This window comes from Hemiscyllium ocellatum, chromosome 8, assembly GCF_020745735.1.
Source record: "Hemiscyllium ocellatum isolate sHemOce1 chromosome 8, sHemOce1.pat.X.cur, whole genome shotgun sequence".
Classification (NCBI taxonomy): Eukaryota; Metazoa; Chordata; class Chondrichthyes; order Orectolobiformes; family Hemiscylliidae; genus Hemiscyllium; species Hemiscyllium ocellatum.
The window spans coordinates 77,933,803-77,946,943 of record NC_083408.1 but is presented as its reverse complement, the minus strand read 5'-3'; positions in this window follow the sequence as shown (position 1 = coordinate 77,946,943).

Sequence of the window (13,141 nt, the reverse complement as noted above, 5' to 3'; positions counted from 1 at the left end):
ATTTAGAAAATAGTCCATGTCTGTATTTTTTTTCTACCAAAGTGCATGCCCTCTCACTTTCCCATGTTATACTCCATCTGCCACTTTTTTGCCTACTCTCTTAATCGTCCAAATTGTTCTGCAGCCGCCTTGCCTCCTCAATGCTACATGTCCCTCTACCTGTCTTTATATTATCTGCAAACCTATCCAGAATGCCCTCCATTCCTTCATCTAGATCGTTAATATATAAAGTGAAAAGTTGTGGTCCCAATACTGACCCTTGTGAAACACCACTTCTCACTAGCTGCCATTGTGAGAGAGACCCTCTTATCCCTACTCTCTGCCTTCTGCCAGACAGCGAAGCTTCTATCCATGCCAGCACCTTAGCTCTGACACCGTGGGCCCTTACCTTAATCATTAGCCACGTGTACAGCACCTTGTCAAAGGAAACATTTAGTATATGAACTGCCACACAAATGGGAGAAATGACTGAGGCACAAACTATAATGAATATTTCTCAATACAAATTTAGATAAATGAAACATCACAAAAATAAGCAAGCTGATGGTGTCAAATTGCACGTGCTCTTCAACTGCAACCACATATAGCAAACTTATCTTAGTTAATGAGTTTAAAGAATTTAGCCTTCAGTATTCTTCCAATATTTTTAACTGGATAAATTGAAATAAATTGTGTTAGTCAAATATGTCTGAATGGTTTATCCTAAAAGTTTAAATATTATGAACCTAATAAATGAGTTTTCTAAAAGATATCCTTGGCACGTGAATCTTGCTGTCAAGGCCCGAATGTGTTGTCCATCTCTAGTTGCCCTTGAAGATGGTGACCTTCCTTACTGAACCATTGTCATTTGTGTGGAACATGTACACCTGAAGGAGGACTTGGCTTTTGACCCAGCAACAGTGAAGAAATAGTAATATAGCTCCAAGTCTGGATGGTGTGAAGTGGAATGGAGCGTGCAGTTGGTGGTCCCATGCAATGTTGCATTTTTTCCTCCTTGCTATTGGAAGTTATAGGTTTAGAAGATGCCTGTGGAGGAATGTTATAAGTTACTTTTGTGTAGCTTGTAAGCAGTGAATGGATTAGTGATTAGATAGGCTGTTTTGAATGCTGTTTATCTTCGAGTGTAATCAGAGCTGCAGTCATTCAGGCAAATGAAATGTGTTCAATAGCACTCATGATGTGTTTCGTCAACGATGGTTAGTCTGAGAGTCAGAGGGTGAGTTATTCATGGTCGAATTTCTGCTGACTTTTTATTGCCACAATATTTATACGGCTTTGTCAATTCATGTCTGGCCAACACTAATCCTCAGGAGATGGTTAGTGGGATATTTGAGGATGGTAATATTGTTAGATGTCAGCAGGAGATGATTACCTAGTATTTATGGGAAAACATGTCACAGGGATATTGGCTGTAAAGTATGATTCCATGAAGGTATGCCAGGCTGATTCTTGACCAGTTTTAGCACAGGTCTCCTGATGTTATCAAAGAGAAATTTGCAGGTGCCCCTTTGTCATTTCTAGGTACTGTTGATGTTTTATACATTTTTGTAATGATTTGCTACAAGTGAATGGTTTAAGGCGGCATTTCAAAAGCTATTTAAGAAGTTCACACATTGTTGGTCTGGAGTCAAATTTAAAACAGACCAGATAAACACAGCAGATTTCTGCCTATGAAAGACATCAGTGAGCTATTTAGGTTTTTACAACATTCCAAGCTTTTATGATCGTTAAAAACCTCAGCGACCATGGTGAAATAATTTGCACCTCTGAATTGCTAGTCCAGTAACATCACAATTCTACCACTCTTCCTTTGTCCCACTTGACTCCATGCTCTCCACTTTGCAGACGTTCAACCATCAGAAATGTAAAAAGGTAAACAGAGCTTGGTGTTATCACATGTAACAGTTGGTTAAAGATAATGGCTAAATTTCTCTTGATAAACAACAAAAAAAATACAGTAGCCTGTTTGAGCATCTTAATCTTTTTGGCTGAGATAATAATATAGCTGTAGAGAAAACCAAGTTGTTAGCTTTACTTTTCCAGTATGTATTACAAGTTGCACTCTTGCTTGCCGTAAGATTTAATTTTATAAACCTAAATTTAAAAATAATAATTCAATGAATCCACATGGTTTTTACAAATATATTAAGGACAAAAGGGTAACTAGGGAGAGAATAGGGCCCCTCAAAGATCAGCAAGGCGGCCTTTGTGTGGAACCACAGAAACCTGGGGAGATACTAAATTAATATTTTGCATCAGTATTTACTGTGGAAAAGGATATGGAAGATATAGACTGGAGGGAAATAGATGGTGACATCTTGCAAAATGTCCAGATTACAGAGGAGGAAGTGCTGGTTATCTTGAAACGGTTAAAGGTGGATAAATCCCCAGGACCTGATCAGATGTACCCGAGAACTCTGGGAAGCTAGAGAAGTGATTGCTGGGCCTCTTGCTGAGATACTTGTATCATTGATAGTCACAGGTGAGGTGCCGGGAGACTGGAGGTTGGCAAACATGGTGCCACTGCTTAAGAGCAGTAAAGGCAAGCCAGGGAACAATAGACCGGTGGGCAAATTGCTGGATGAAATCCTGAGGGACAGGATGTACATGTATTTGGAAAGGCAAGGACTGATTCGGGGTAGTCAACATGGCTTTGTGCTTGGGAAATCATGTCTCACAAATTTGATGGAGTTTTTTTGAAGAAGTAACAAGACTGATGAGGGCAAAGCAGTAGATGTGATCTATATGGACTTCAGTAAGGCGTTCGACAAGGTTCCCCATGGGAGACTGATTAGCAAGGTTAGATCTCATGGAATACAGGGAGAACTAGACATTTGGATGCAGAACTGGCTCAAAGGTAGAAGACAGGGGGTGTGGTGGAGGGTTGTTTTTCAGACTGGAGGCCTGTGACCAGTGGAGTGCCACAAGGATTGGTGCTGGGCCCTCTACTTTTTGTTATTTACATAAATGATTTGGATGCGAGCATAAGAATTACAGTTAGTAAATTTGCAGATGACATCAAAATTGGAGGTGTAGTGGACAGTGAAGAGGGTTACCTCAGATTACAACAGGATCTGGACCAGATGGGCCAATGGGCTGAGAAGTGGCAGATGGAGTTTAATTCAGATAAAAATGAGGTGCTGCATTTTGGGAAAGCAAATCTTAGCAGGACTTATACACTTAATGGTAAGGTCCTAGGGAGTGTTGCTGAACAAAGAGGCATTGGAGTGCAGGTTCATAGCTCCTTGAAAGTGGAGTCTCAGGTAGATAGGATAGTGAAGAAGGCATTTGGTATGCTTTCCTTTATTAGTCAGAGCATTGAGTCTAGGAGTCGGGAGATCATGTTGCGGCTGTACAGGACATTGATTAGGCCACTGTTGGAATATCACGTGCAATTCTGGTCTTCTTCCTATCGGAAAGATGTTGTGAAACTTGAAAGGGTTCAGAAAAGAGTTACAAGGATGTTGCCAGGGTTGGAGGATTTGAGCTACAGGGAGAGGCTGTTTTCCCTGGAGCGTCGGAGGCTGAGGGGTGATCTAATGGAGGTTTACAAAATTTATGAGGGGCATGGATAGGATAAATAGACGAAGTCTTTTCCCTGAAGTCGAGGAGTCCAGAACTAGAGGGTCGGGGGCAAAGATATAAAAGACACCTAAGGGGCAACGTTTTCATGCAGAGGGTGGTACGTGCACGAAATGAGCTGCCAGAGGAAGTGGTGGAGACTAGTACAATTGCAACATTGAAAAGGCATTTGGATGGGTATATGAATAGGAAGGGTTTGGAGGATATGGGCCGGGTGCTGGCAGATGGGACTGGATTGGGTTGGGATATCTGGTCGGCATGGATGGGTTGGACCAAAGGGTCTGTTTCCATGCTGTACATCTCTATGACTATGATTTTAATCTTCAAAGGTTGTACGTTATAGTAATGGCAGTATGTAAATAAAATCTCACCTTTGTTCAATTATGTTAAATATTGCCAAAAATTGATAGTCAACCTAATTTAAATTGAGATTATTAATACAAAAAAACTACTTTTGCATGAAAATCCACCCAGTGGAAGATACTGCTGTGTAATACAAGTTATTATAGTGATCATAATAGGCCATAGTTTGCCTGATATACTGAAACAAGGAAAACTTGAAGGTTGAATGTTATGCTTGTTGAAAAACTGCTGCAATCTGTTTAAACTGTTATTGTTACTTGCTGTACATTAATGGAAGTTGTAAATAAGTAGAATGCTGGGACATATTTTCTGATAGATTTTGACCTATTTTGTGAAAAATAGTTTGTTAGTTAATCCAGCCTTCTAAGCCTTTCACAGTGCAATGTTATGTATTCAGATGAGAACTTGTATCTAGTAATTTGGGAAGACATCTAGTTTGAACTTTCCTCTGCTTTATACCTAACCAGTTAGAGAAAGATGAATCCTGTATCTTTACTAAAGTGTCAGTTGCTCTATTCACAAACCATAAGAAGGGGCTTTCCTCAGTCGAGCCTCAGCTGGAACATGCTGCTTCCTGTTCTAACCCTTGAAGTTGCATGCAACACCCTTGCAGAATCATGGTTTGTTTCTAATTCATCCACAATCATTTTGTGTGTATTCACACCGAATTGATTGGTCATTAATGAACATTTGCTGAGACAGAGATTTTGCTTAAAATTTCGAAAGAAAAGGAGAGATGAACTGTTCCCAGCAATCATAGAATTGTAGAATCTGTATAGTTTGGAAGCAGGCCATTTGGCCCTTTTGAGTCTTCACCAATCCTCCGACTAGCATCTCAACTAGATCCATCCCCCTACCCTATCCCTGAAATCCTGCATTTTCAATGGCCAATCCACCTCTTCTGCACAGCTGTGGATGGTTGGAAGAACCCAGGCAGACTGTACAAACTCCACTGGGTCCCTGGCACTGAAAGGCAGCAGTGCTAGCCATTGGGCTGCCCAAAGGACTATGTGTTTTATATCACCAAAGTGTTCAATAATTTCTCCTTAACTCCAATATTCAGTTACCAATCATAATAAATCAGCAACATTCCAAGATTGAAGTCAAAATGTTGTGACATTTGCTCAACTGCTGCATGTAACTTCAAGCAATTCGTTCATTCTGATTGACCCTAACTCTCAGGGGCAAGTAACTATCTGTATCTATCCTGTTAAACAGGAATTAAGATTTAGGTTACTGGCTGTTGACTCTCAAAGGTAGATAAATGGAGGAAATAATGGAGTTGGTTGATGTTACAGGTTGAAATAGGATATAGAAACCTAGAAAGTAGGAGGAGGAGTAGGCAATTTGGTTCTTCAAGTCTGCTCTTCCACTCAATATGATGATGCCTGATCATCCAACTTAGTATCTTGTTCCTGACTTCTTCCTATATCCTCTGATCACTTTAAACCCAAGAGCTATATCTAATGCCTCTTTGAAAACTTCCAATGATTTGAATTCAACTGCTTTCTGAAATATGAAGTCTGATCCAAACTCAGCATTGTAAAAGGAGTCGGATAAACCAGAAAATTGAGAAACCGATTACTTCAATTTACCAGAACCTACCCAATAGGATCAACTTAATAAAGTTTGTTGGACCTGACAGGTATTTATTACTGATTATTATTATGAGGCAGATTATATTTCATAAACCTTAGAACTCTTTTTGGGGGAAGCAAAATCAGATGCTAAAGAAAGTAAATCATTGGAAGTGGTTCAGCTGACATTTGAAAAGATTTTAATAATGTGCAACACAATACTTCTGTCAGTGAAGAACAGGAGAGTTCCTCTGAGTTTGAAAATATACTTGATGGACAACCAGCCCTTATAGATGATTAGGAAGGCAGATGTCCATTTAAAATCTGATTGAAGATTTGTAGCTCGGGTATCCGTTGTTGTGGTTCTGCTCGCCGAGCTGGAAGTTTTTGCTGCAAACGTTTCGTTCCCTGGCTAAGGAACATCATCAGTGCTGTTGGAGCCTCGTGTGAAGCGCTGTTTTGATGTTTCTTCCGGTATTTATATTGGTTTGTTCTTGCCGCTTCCGGGTGTCAGTTTCAGCTGCAGTGATTTGTATGTGGGGTCCAGGTCGATGTGTCTGTTGATGGATGTTCTTGCCGTTTCCGGGTGTCAGTTTCAGCTGTAGTGGTTTGTATATGGTGTCCAGGTCAATGTGTCTGTTGATGGAGTTTGGGGATGAATGCCATGCTTCTAGGAATTCTCTGGCTGTTCTCTGTCTGGCTTGTCCTATGATAGTGGTGTTTTCCCAGTCAAATTCATGTTGCTGGTTGTCTGAGTGTATGGCCACTAGAGATAGCTGGTCGTGTCGTTTTGTGGCTAGCTGATGTTCATGGATGCGGATTGTTAGCTGTCTTCCTGTTTGTCCTATATAGTGTTTTGTGCAGTCCTTGCATGGTATTTTGTAAACTACGTTAGTTTGGCTCATGCTGGGTATTGGGTCCTTTGTTCTAGTGAGTTGTTGTCTGAGCGTGGATGTTGGCTTGTGTGCTGTTATGAGTCCTAAGGGTCGCAGTAGTCTGGCTGTCAGTTCTGAGACGCTCCTGACGTATGGTAGAGTGGCTAGTCCTTTTGGTTGTGGCATGTCCTCGTTCCTCGGTCTATCTCTTAGGCATCTGGTGATAAAGTTGCGTGGGTATCCGTTTTTGGCGAATACCTTGTATAGATGTTCCTCTTCCGCTTTTCGCAGTTCTGGTGTACTGCAGTGTGTTGTGGCCCTTTTGAATAGTGTCCTATCATAGGACAAGCCAGACAGAGAACAGCCAGAGAATTCCTAGAAGCATGGCATTCATCCCCAAACTCCATCAACAGACACATCGACCTGGACACCATATACAAACCACTACAGCTGAAACTGACACCCGGAAGCGGCAAGAACAAACCAATATAAATACCGGAAGAAACATCAAAACAGCGCTTCACACGAGGCTCCAACAGCACTGATGATGTTCCCTAGCCAGGGAACGAAACGTTTGCAGCAAAAACTTCCAGCTCGGCGAGCAGAACCACAACAGATGTCCATTGACAGGAAAACAGAAAATAAAGATTGGAATATTTTGCTGCTGTTGTACAAAGACATTGGAGCAATACGGAGTACTTGTAGAGTTTTGGTCACTTTTTATTTAAGAAAAGACAATTTCAAAAGATGTAATGCAGCGAAGGTTCTCTTTACTGACTCCTGGGATGACAGGAAGATTATCTTGTGAGGAAAGGTTCGACAGGTTAGGTGTGAATCCATTAGGATTTGAATGATGATAGCTGATCTTATTGAATCCTCAAAGGTCCTGAGCAGAGCAGAGAAACCATTGCTCTATAGGAGTGACCAGAACTAGGGAACACAGTCTCAAAGTAAGGCTCACCTATTTGAAACCGATAAGAGAATGCTTTCCTGTAAGAGTGTCTTGAGTCTGTGAAATTCTGTTCCTTGGAAAGCAGCGGAGACACTGATGTAAATATTTTCAAAGTGGCAATAGAGAGATTCTTTAGTAAAAATTGAGTCAAAGGATATTGGGAGCAGGCAGGAAAGTGGAGCTGATGCCACAATCAGATCAGACATGATCTTGTTGTTTGGCAGAACAGGAGCTCAAATGGTCCAATCCTGCTTCTAATTCATGCTTGTAGCCCCGCCTTCCTCAACTCTTTCCTGAGCTAATGTGATGACAACCTTCAGTGTAACAAATAGGTGAGTTGTTGATAGCTGAATGCAGACGTAGCTCATCAACATTATCTAGATAAGTCCCATGACCCAATGTACCTACTGGTGTCTCTGAGATAAATATAAACTGCCCCAGTCTAGAATTGAAAATGGACAGAGACCAAATTCCACTCCATGTTTCTGGAATGATTATGAAAAGATAGCTGAAGCAACTGGGAGAAGAGGAGCCTGCTCTATCAAAACCATGAGGAAGTGATGAATTGGAGTGCTCACTTTGGCCAGTGCAAATCACGTGGCATGTTACTTCCAACTTTGGCACTTCATCTGAGAACGGGAGAACCTAGACAGCAGCAGTCAAAAGAATTCAATGTATTCACTGTCAGGAACTGACTCTGTCCTGGACAGCAGCTTGGCAGAAAACTCTTGTAAAGATGGAGTGTTTAGACTTTTTAACTACTGCCAGCAACATTACTTTATGCAGAGGTGCCCATATCTGGACAGTCCCTATATAGGTTGGTGTCGATAGCAACAGTACACTGGGAATCCCCCTTAACATACTAAGGGGGGTATTTGCATAATTACCACAGATTTGAATATCAGTTTTGGGCTCGCTGGTTCTGAACAGTGGAGTGGGAAGCGTGTAGATCACTTGAACCCTGAAACTAATGATGCTGACATTGTAAATCCTAGTGTTAGGAAGCCAGGGAACTGTGACTTAAAGCTGCATGTGATATTTACAGTGTGCTTACAGTGCTACTTTGACATCACTGATCTCTCTTTGATGGAGTAAAGGTCAGTATCTTTGTAAGCTCAGTCAGTAAGAGGTGGTTACAGGCAGCGAAGTACATTCAGTTGAAAATGCTTTGTTGCATGCTGTAACTGGTAGTTGAACATTGCCTGTAGGAATTTCTGTCTGTAAACCCATCAGAAAGGACAACACAGGCAATGATAAAGCTTTTGCCATTTATGTATTGAAAAGTCTAACAATTCACATTGTAAATATTTATTGCTCCCATTTGTTAAGCACAAGGCATCCAAGTGCCAGAGGAAGTGGTGGAGGCTGGTACAATGACAGCATTTAGATTAGATTAGATACCCTACAGTGTGGAAACAGGTCCTTTGGCCCAACAAGTCCACACCGACCCTCTGAAGAGTAGCCCACCCAGACTGATTTCCCTCTGACTAATGCACCTAACACTATGGGCAATTTAGCATGGCCAATCTACCTGACCTGTACATCTTTGGACTGTGAGAGGAAACCCGAGTACACAGAGGAAACCCACGCAGACACTGGGAGAATGTACAAACTCCACGCAGTCGCCCGAGGCTGGAATCGAACCTGGGTCCCTGCTGCTGTGAGGTTGCAGTGCTAACCACTGAGCCACCGTTTAAAAGGCATCTGAATGGGTACATAATTAGGAAGGGTTTGGAGCGATATGAGTCCAATGTTGACAAATGGGGGTAGATTAACTTAGGATATCTGGTCGGCGTGGATGAGATGGACCAAAGGGTCTGTGTAGCTCGATGACTCTAAGCGCCTAAAGACTATAAAACCATAAAACAAAGGAACAGAAGTAGGTCATTCCACCCATCAAGTCTGTTCTCCCTTTCAGTGAGATCATGGCTGATCTGATAATTCTTAATTCCACTTTCCTGTCTTATCTATATAACTCTTGATTCCCTATTTTTTCAAATGTACTCATGGGAATTGGCTATTGTTAGCTGGCCAACATTTATTGCCCATCCTTTGTCCCCTTTGAAGGTGGTTATGAGCTGCCACCATGAATCACTGCAATCCATGTGCTACAGGTTGACCCACAATGGTGTTATGAAAGGGATTCCACGATTTTGACCTAGCGACAGTAAGTAGCAATATATTTTCTAGTCAGGATAATGAGTCGCTTGGAGGTGAACTTGCAGGTGGTGCTGTTTCCATCTATCTGCTGTCCTTGTCTTTCTAGACTGAAGTGGCTGTGGGTCTAGAAGGTACTTTCCAATGATCTTTGGCAAATTTCTGCAGTGCATCTTGTAGATCTTGCACACTGCTGCTGCTGAGTGTTGGTGGTGAAGTGAGTAGATGTTTGTGGATGTGGTGCCAATCAAGTGGGCTGCTTTGTCTTGGATGGTGTCAAACTTCATAAATGTTGTTGGAGTTGCACTCATCAAGGAAAGTATTCCATGAAGTTCCTGACTTTTGCGTTGTAGATGATGGACAGCCTTTGGGAGTCAGAAGGTGAGTTACTCGCCACAGTATTCCTAGTCTCTAACCTGCTTTTGTAGCCACTGTGTTTATCCACTAAGTCCAGTTGAGCTTCTGTCCATGGTAACCCCTTCCCCCAGGGGAATTCAGTGATTGTCTCTCTTATTAGAAATGGTCATTGCCTGACATTTCTGTGGTGTGAATGCTACTTGCCATTTGTCAGCCCAAACCTGGAAATTGCCCAGGTCTAGTCTCTGAAGAGGTGCAAATGGTGCTGAGCATTGTATAATCATCAGGGAGCATCCCCACCTCTGTCCTTATGATGGAGGGAAGGTCATTGATGAAGCACCTGGCTGGGCCTACGACACTACCCTGAGGAACTCCGACAGAGATGTCCTGGAGCTGAGATGACTGACCTCGAACAACCACAACCATTTTGTGTGATGGGTATGACTACAACCACTGGAGAGTTTGCCCCCGATTCCCATTTATTCCAGTTTTACTGGGACTTCTTGATGCCGTGCTCTGTGAAATGCAGCCTTGATATCAAAGGCTGTCACTCTCACCCCACCGTGGAATTCATATTTGAAGCAAGGCAGTAATGAGTGGCCCGGGAATGGTAGCACTGTTATTGACACCTTGTATCACTTTAAGAATCTGTCTCAGCTTTGAATATACTTAATGATCCAGCCTAAACAGCTGTCTGTGGTAAGGAAAGTCACAGATTCATTAATCTCCGAGAGAAGAATCTCTTTCTCACCTCTGTATCAAATGGGCAACCCCTGACTCTGAGATTATGTCCTCTGGTCTGAGACTCTCCCATGGGAGACAACCATTCAGCACACTGTCAGACTATATACGAATCTTATTTTCAATAACACTGCCTACCATTCTTATTAACTTCACTGGGTGCAAGACCAACCTGCTCAACCTCTCCTCATAAGGCAGTCCCTCCGTACCCAAAATCAGCATGGAATGTGTTGCCATCTGTAGTGGTGGAAGCGAAGTCATTGGGGACATTTAAGCGACTGCTGGACATGCACATGGGTAGTAGTGAGTTGAGAGATGCGTAGGTTAAGTTACTATATTTTACATTAGGATTAAGTCTTGGCACAACATCGTGGGCCTAAGGGCCTGTTCTGTGCTGTACTTTTCTATGTTCTATGAACTTTTCCTGGATTGCCTCCAATGCCAGTGTACCTTTCCTTAGATAAGGGCTCCAGTTATGAACTAACTTCATATAGTTTTACCAAAACCTCCCTGTTTTTATACTCTATTCCCTTTGAAATAAAGGTCAGCATTCCCTTTGCCTTCCCTATTACTTGCTGCCATTTATACTAGATTTTTGTGATTCGTACACAGGGACTCCAAAATCTCTCTGCACTGCAACTTTCTGCTGTCTTTCTCCATTTAAAAAAATATTCAGCTGCTTCATCCTTTTTATGTGGAAACTCCCATTTTTCCACATAATATTCCTTCTGCCACATATTTGCCCACTTTCTTAACCTGTTTATATTCTTCTATAGACCCTTTATCATCTGCACCACTTACCTTCCCATTTGTCTTTTGTCATCGTTTACAAACTTGGCTATCCCTGTGGAACTCCACTATTAGAGTTTCTTTTTATCTGTCCTTAACAAAGAAAGGATGTTCTGGTGATGAAGAGAATGCACCAAAGATTTACCACACTGATTTCTGAAATGGCATTCTGAAATGACTGATGGCTGAAGAGAAATTGGAAACTGGACTTTAGAAGAATGAGCAAGGGTCTCATTGAAAGGTTTAGAATTCAAGCTAGACTCAAAGGGATGATGACCAGGAAGTCCCGAACCAGGGTCCACAGTCTAGGAAACAGGGTAGGCCATTTAGGACTAAGATGAGGAGAACTTTCTTCCCCCAGAGAGTGGCAAACCAATGGAATCCTCTACCATGGAAAGTAAGTCAAAACATTGAATGTTTTCAAAAAGGAGTTGATACAGCTCTTAGGGAGTAAAAGGTATGGGGAAAAAGCAGGAGGAGGGTACTGAGTTGGATGATCAGCCACAATCATACTGAATGATGGAGCAACTTTTGAAGAGCCTATTCTGCTCCTGTTTTCCATTATGACTCATGCATCCACTATCTCAACTCATCATGTCCAGGGTACCTACCAGTCTTTCACCCCATTAGTTACCCTACTACTTGTTCTCTTATGACATTTATTTTCATTGAATTCTTCTGCCCCTTTTTGTCTGAGATTATTTAATACTATTGGAATGCTATTAGTGGATTCAACTATGAAGACTTATGCAAAATATTTATTTAAGTGCTCTACCATTTCCTGCTTCCCCATTATTATTTCCTGAGCCTCTCGGAGGCAAATTCTCATTTTGACATCTCTCTTTATTTTTGTGCTTAAAGAAGCTATTTCTGTCCATTGTTGTGGTTCTGTTCGCCGAGCTGGAAGTTTTTGCTGCAAACGTTTCGTTCCCTGGCTAGGGAACATCATCAGTGCTATTGGAGCCCCCTGTGAAGCGCTGCTTTGATGTTTCTTCCGGTATTTATAGTGGTTTGTTCTTGCCGCTTCCGGGTGTCAGTTTCAGCTGTAGTAGTTTGTATGTGGGGTCCAGGTTGATGTGTCTGTTGATGGATCTTCTTGCCGTTTCCGGGTGTCAGTTTCAGCTGTAGTGGTTTGTATATTTCTGCCCATTTTTATACTGTTGCTAGTTTACCCGCTAAGTTTATTTTCGCTATCTTTACTTTTTTTTGGGTCAGATTTTGTCACCTTTTTATCAAACTTGCCAAATCCTCTGACTTGCCACTAATTATTGTCATATTTTGTATTTAATTGTTAACTTCCTTGATAAATAATTTTCTTATACCCACATGTGATTCTCCTAGAGCAGAACCCTTCTTGCTCGTGGGGATATTTCTTTTGAGTCATGAATTATTTTCAAAAATTTCAGTTATTATTTAACTGTCTTTTCTGAAACTCCTTTTCCCAGTCCACTCCAGCCAACTCTTTTCTTCATTCCTTTGTACTTACCCTTGGAGTTTAACACAGTTGTTTCTGACTCCAATTTCTTGCTCTCAAATTTAATTGGATACTCTATCATGTCGTGCAGGGAATCTTTTACTTCCAGATGATTTATTAAACTTGCCTTATTACACATCATCAGATCCAAAATAGCTTTGTTCCTGGTTGGATCTACATAATATCATTGTAGTAAACTGTCCCAAATACACTCAGTTTCATTTTCCCAATCCACATGAAGATGAAAGTTACCCATTTAAAAATCACACAACAC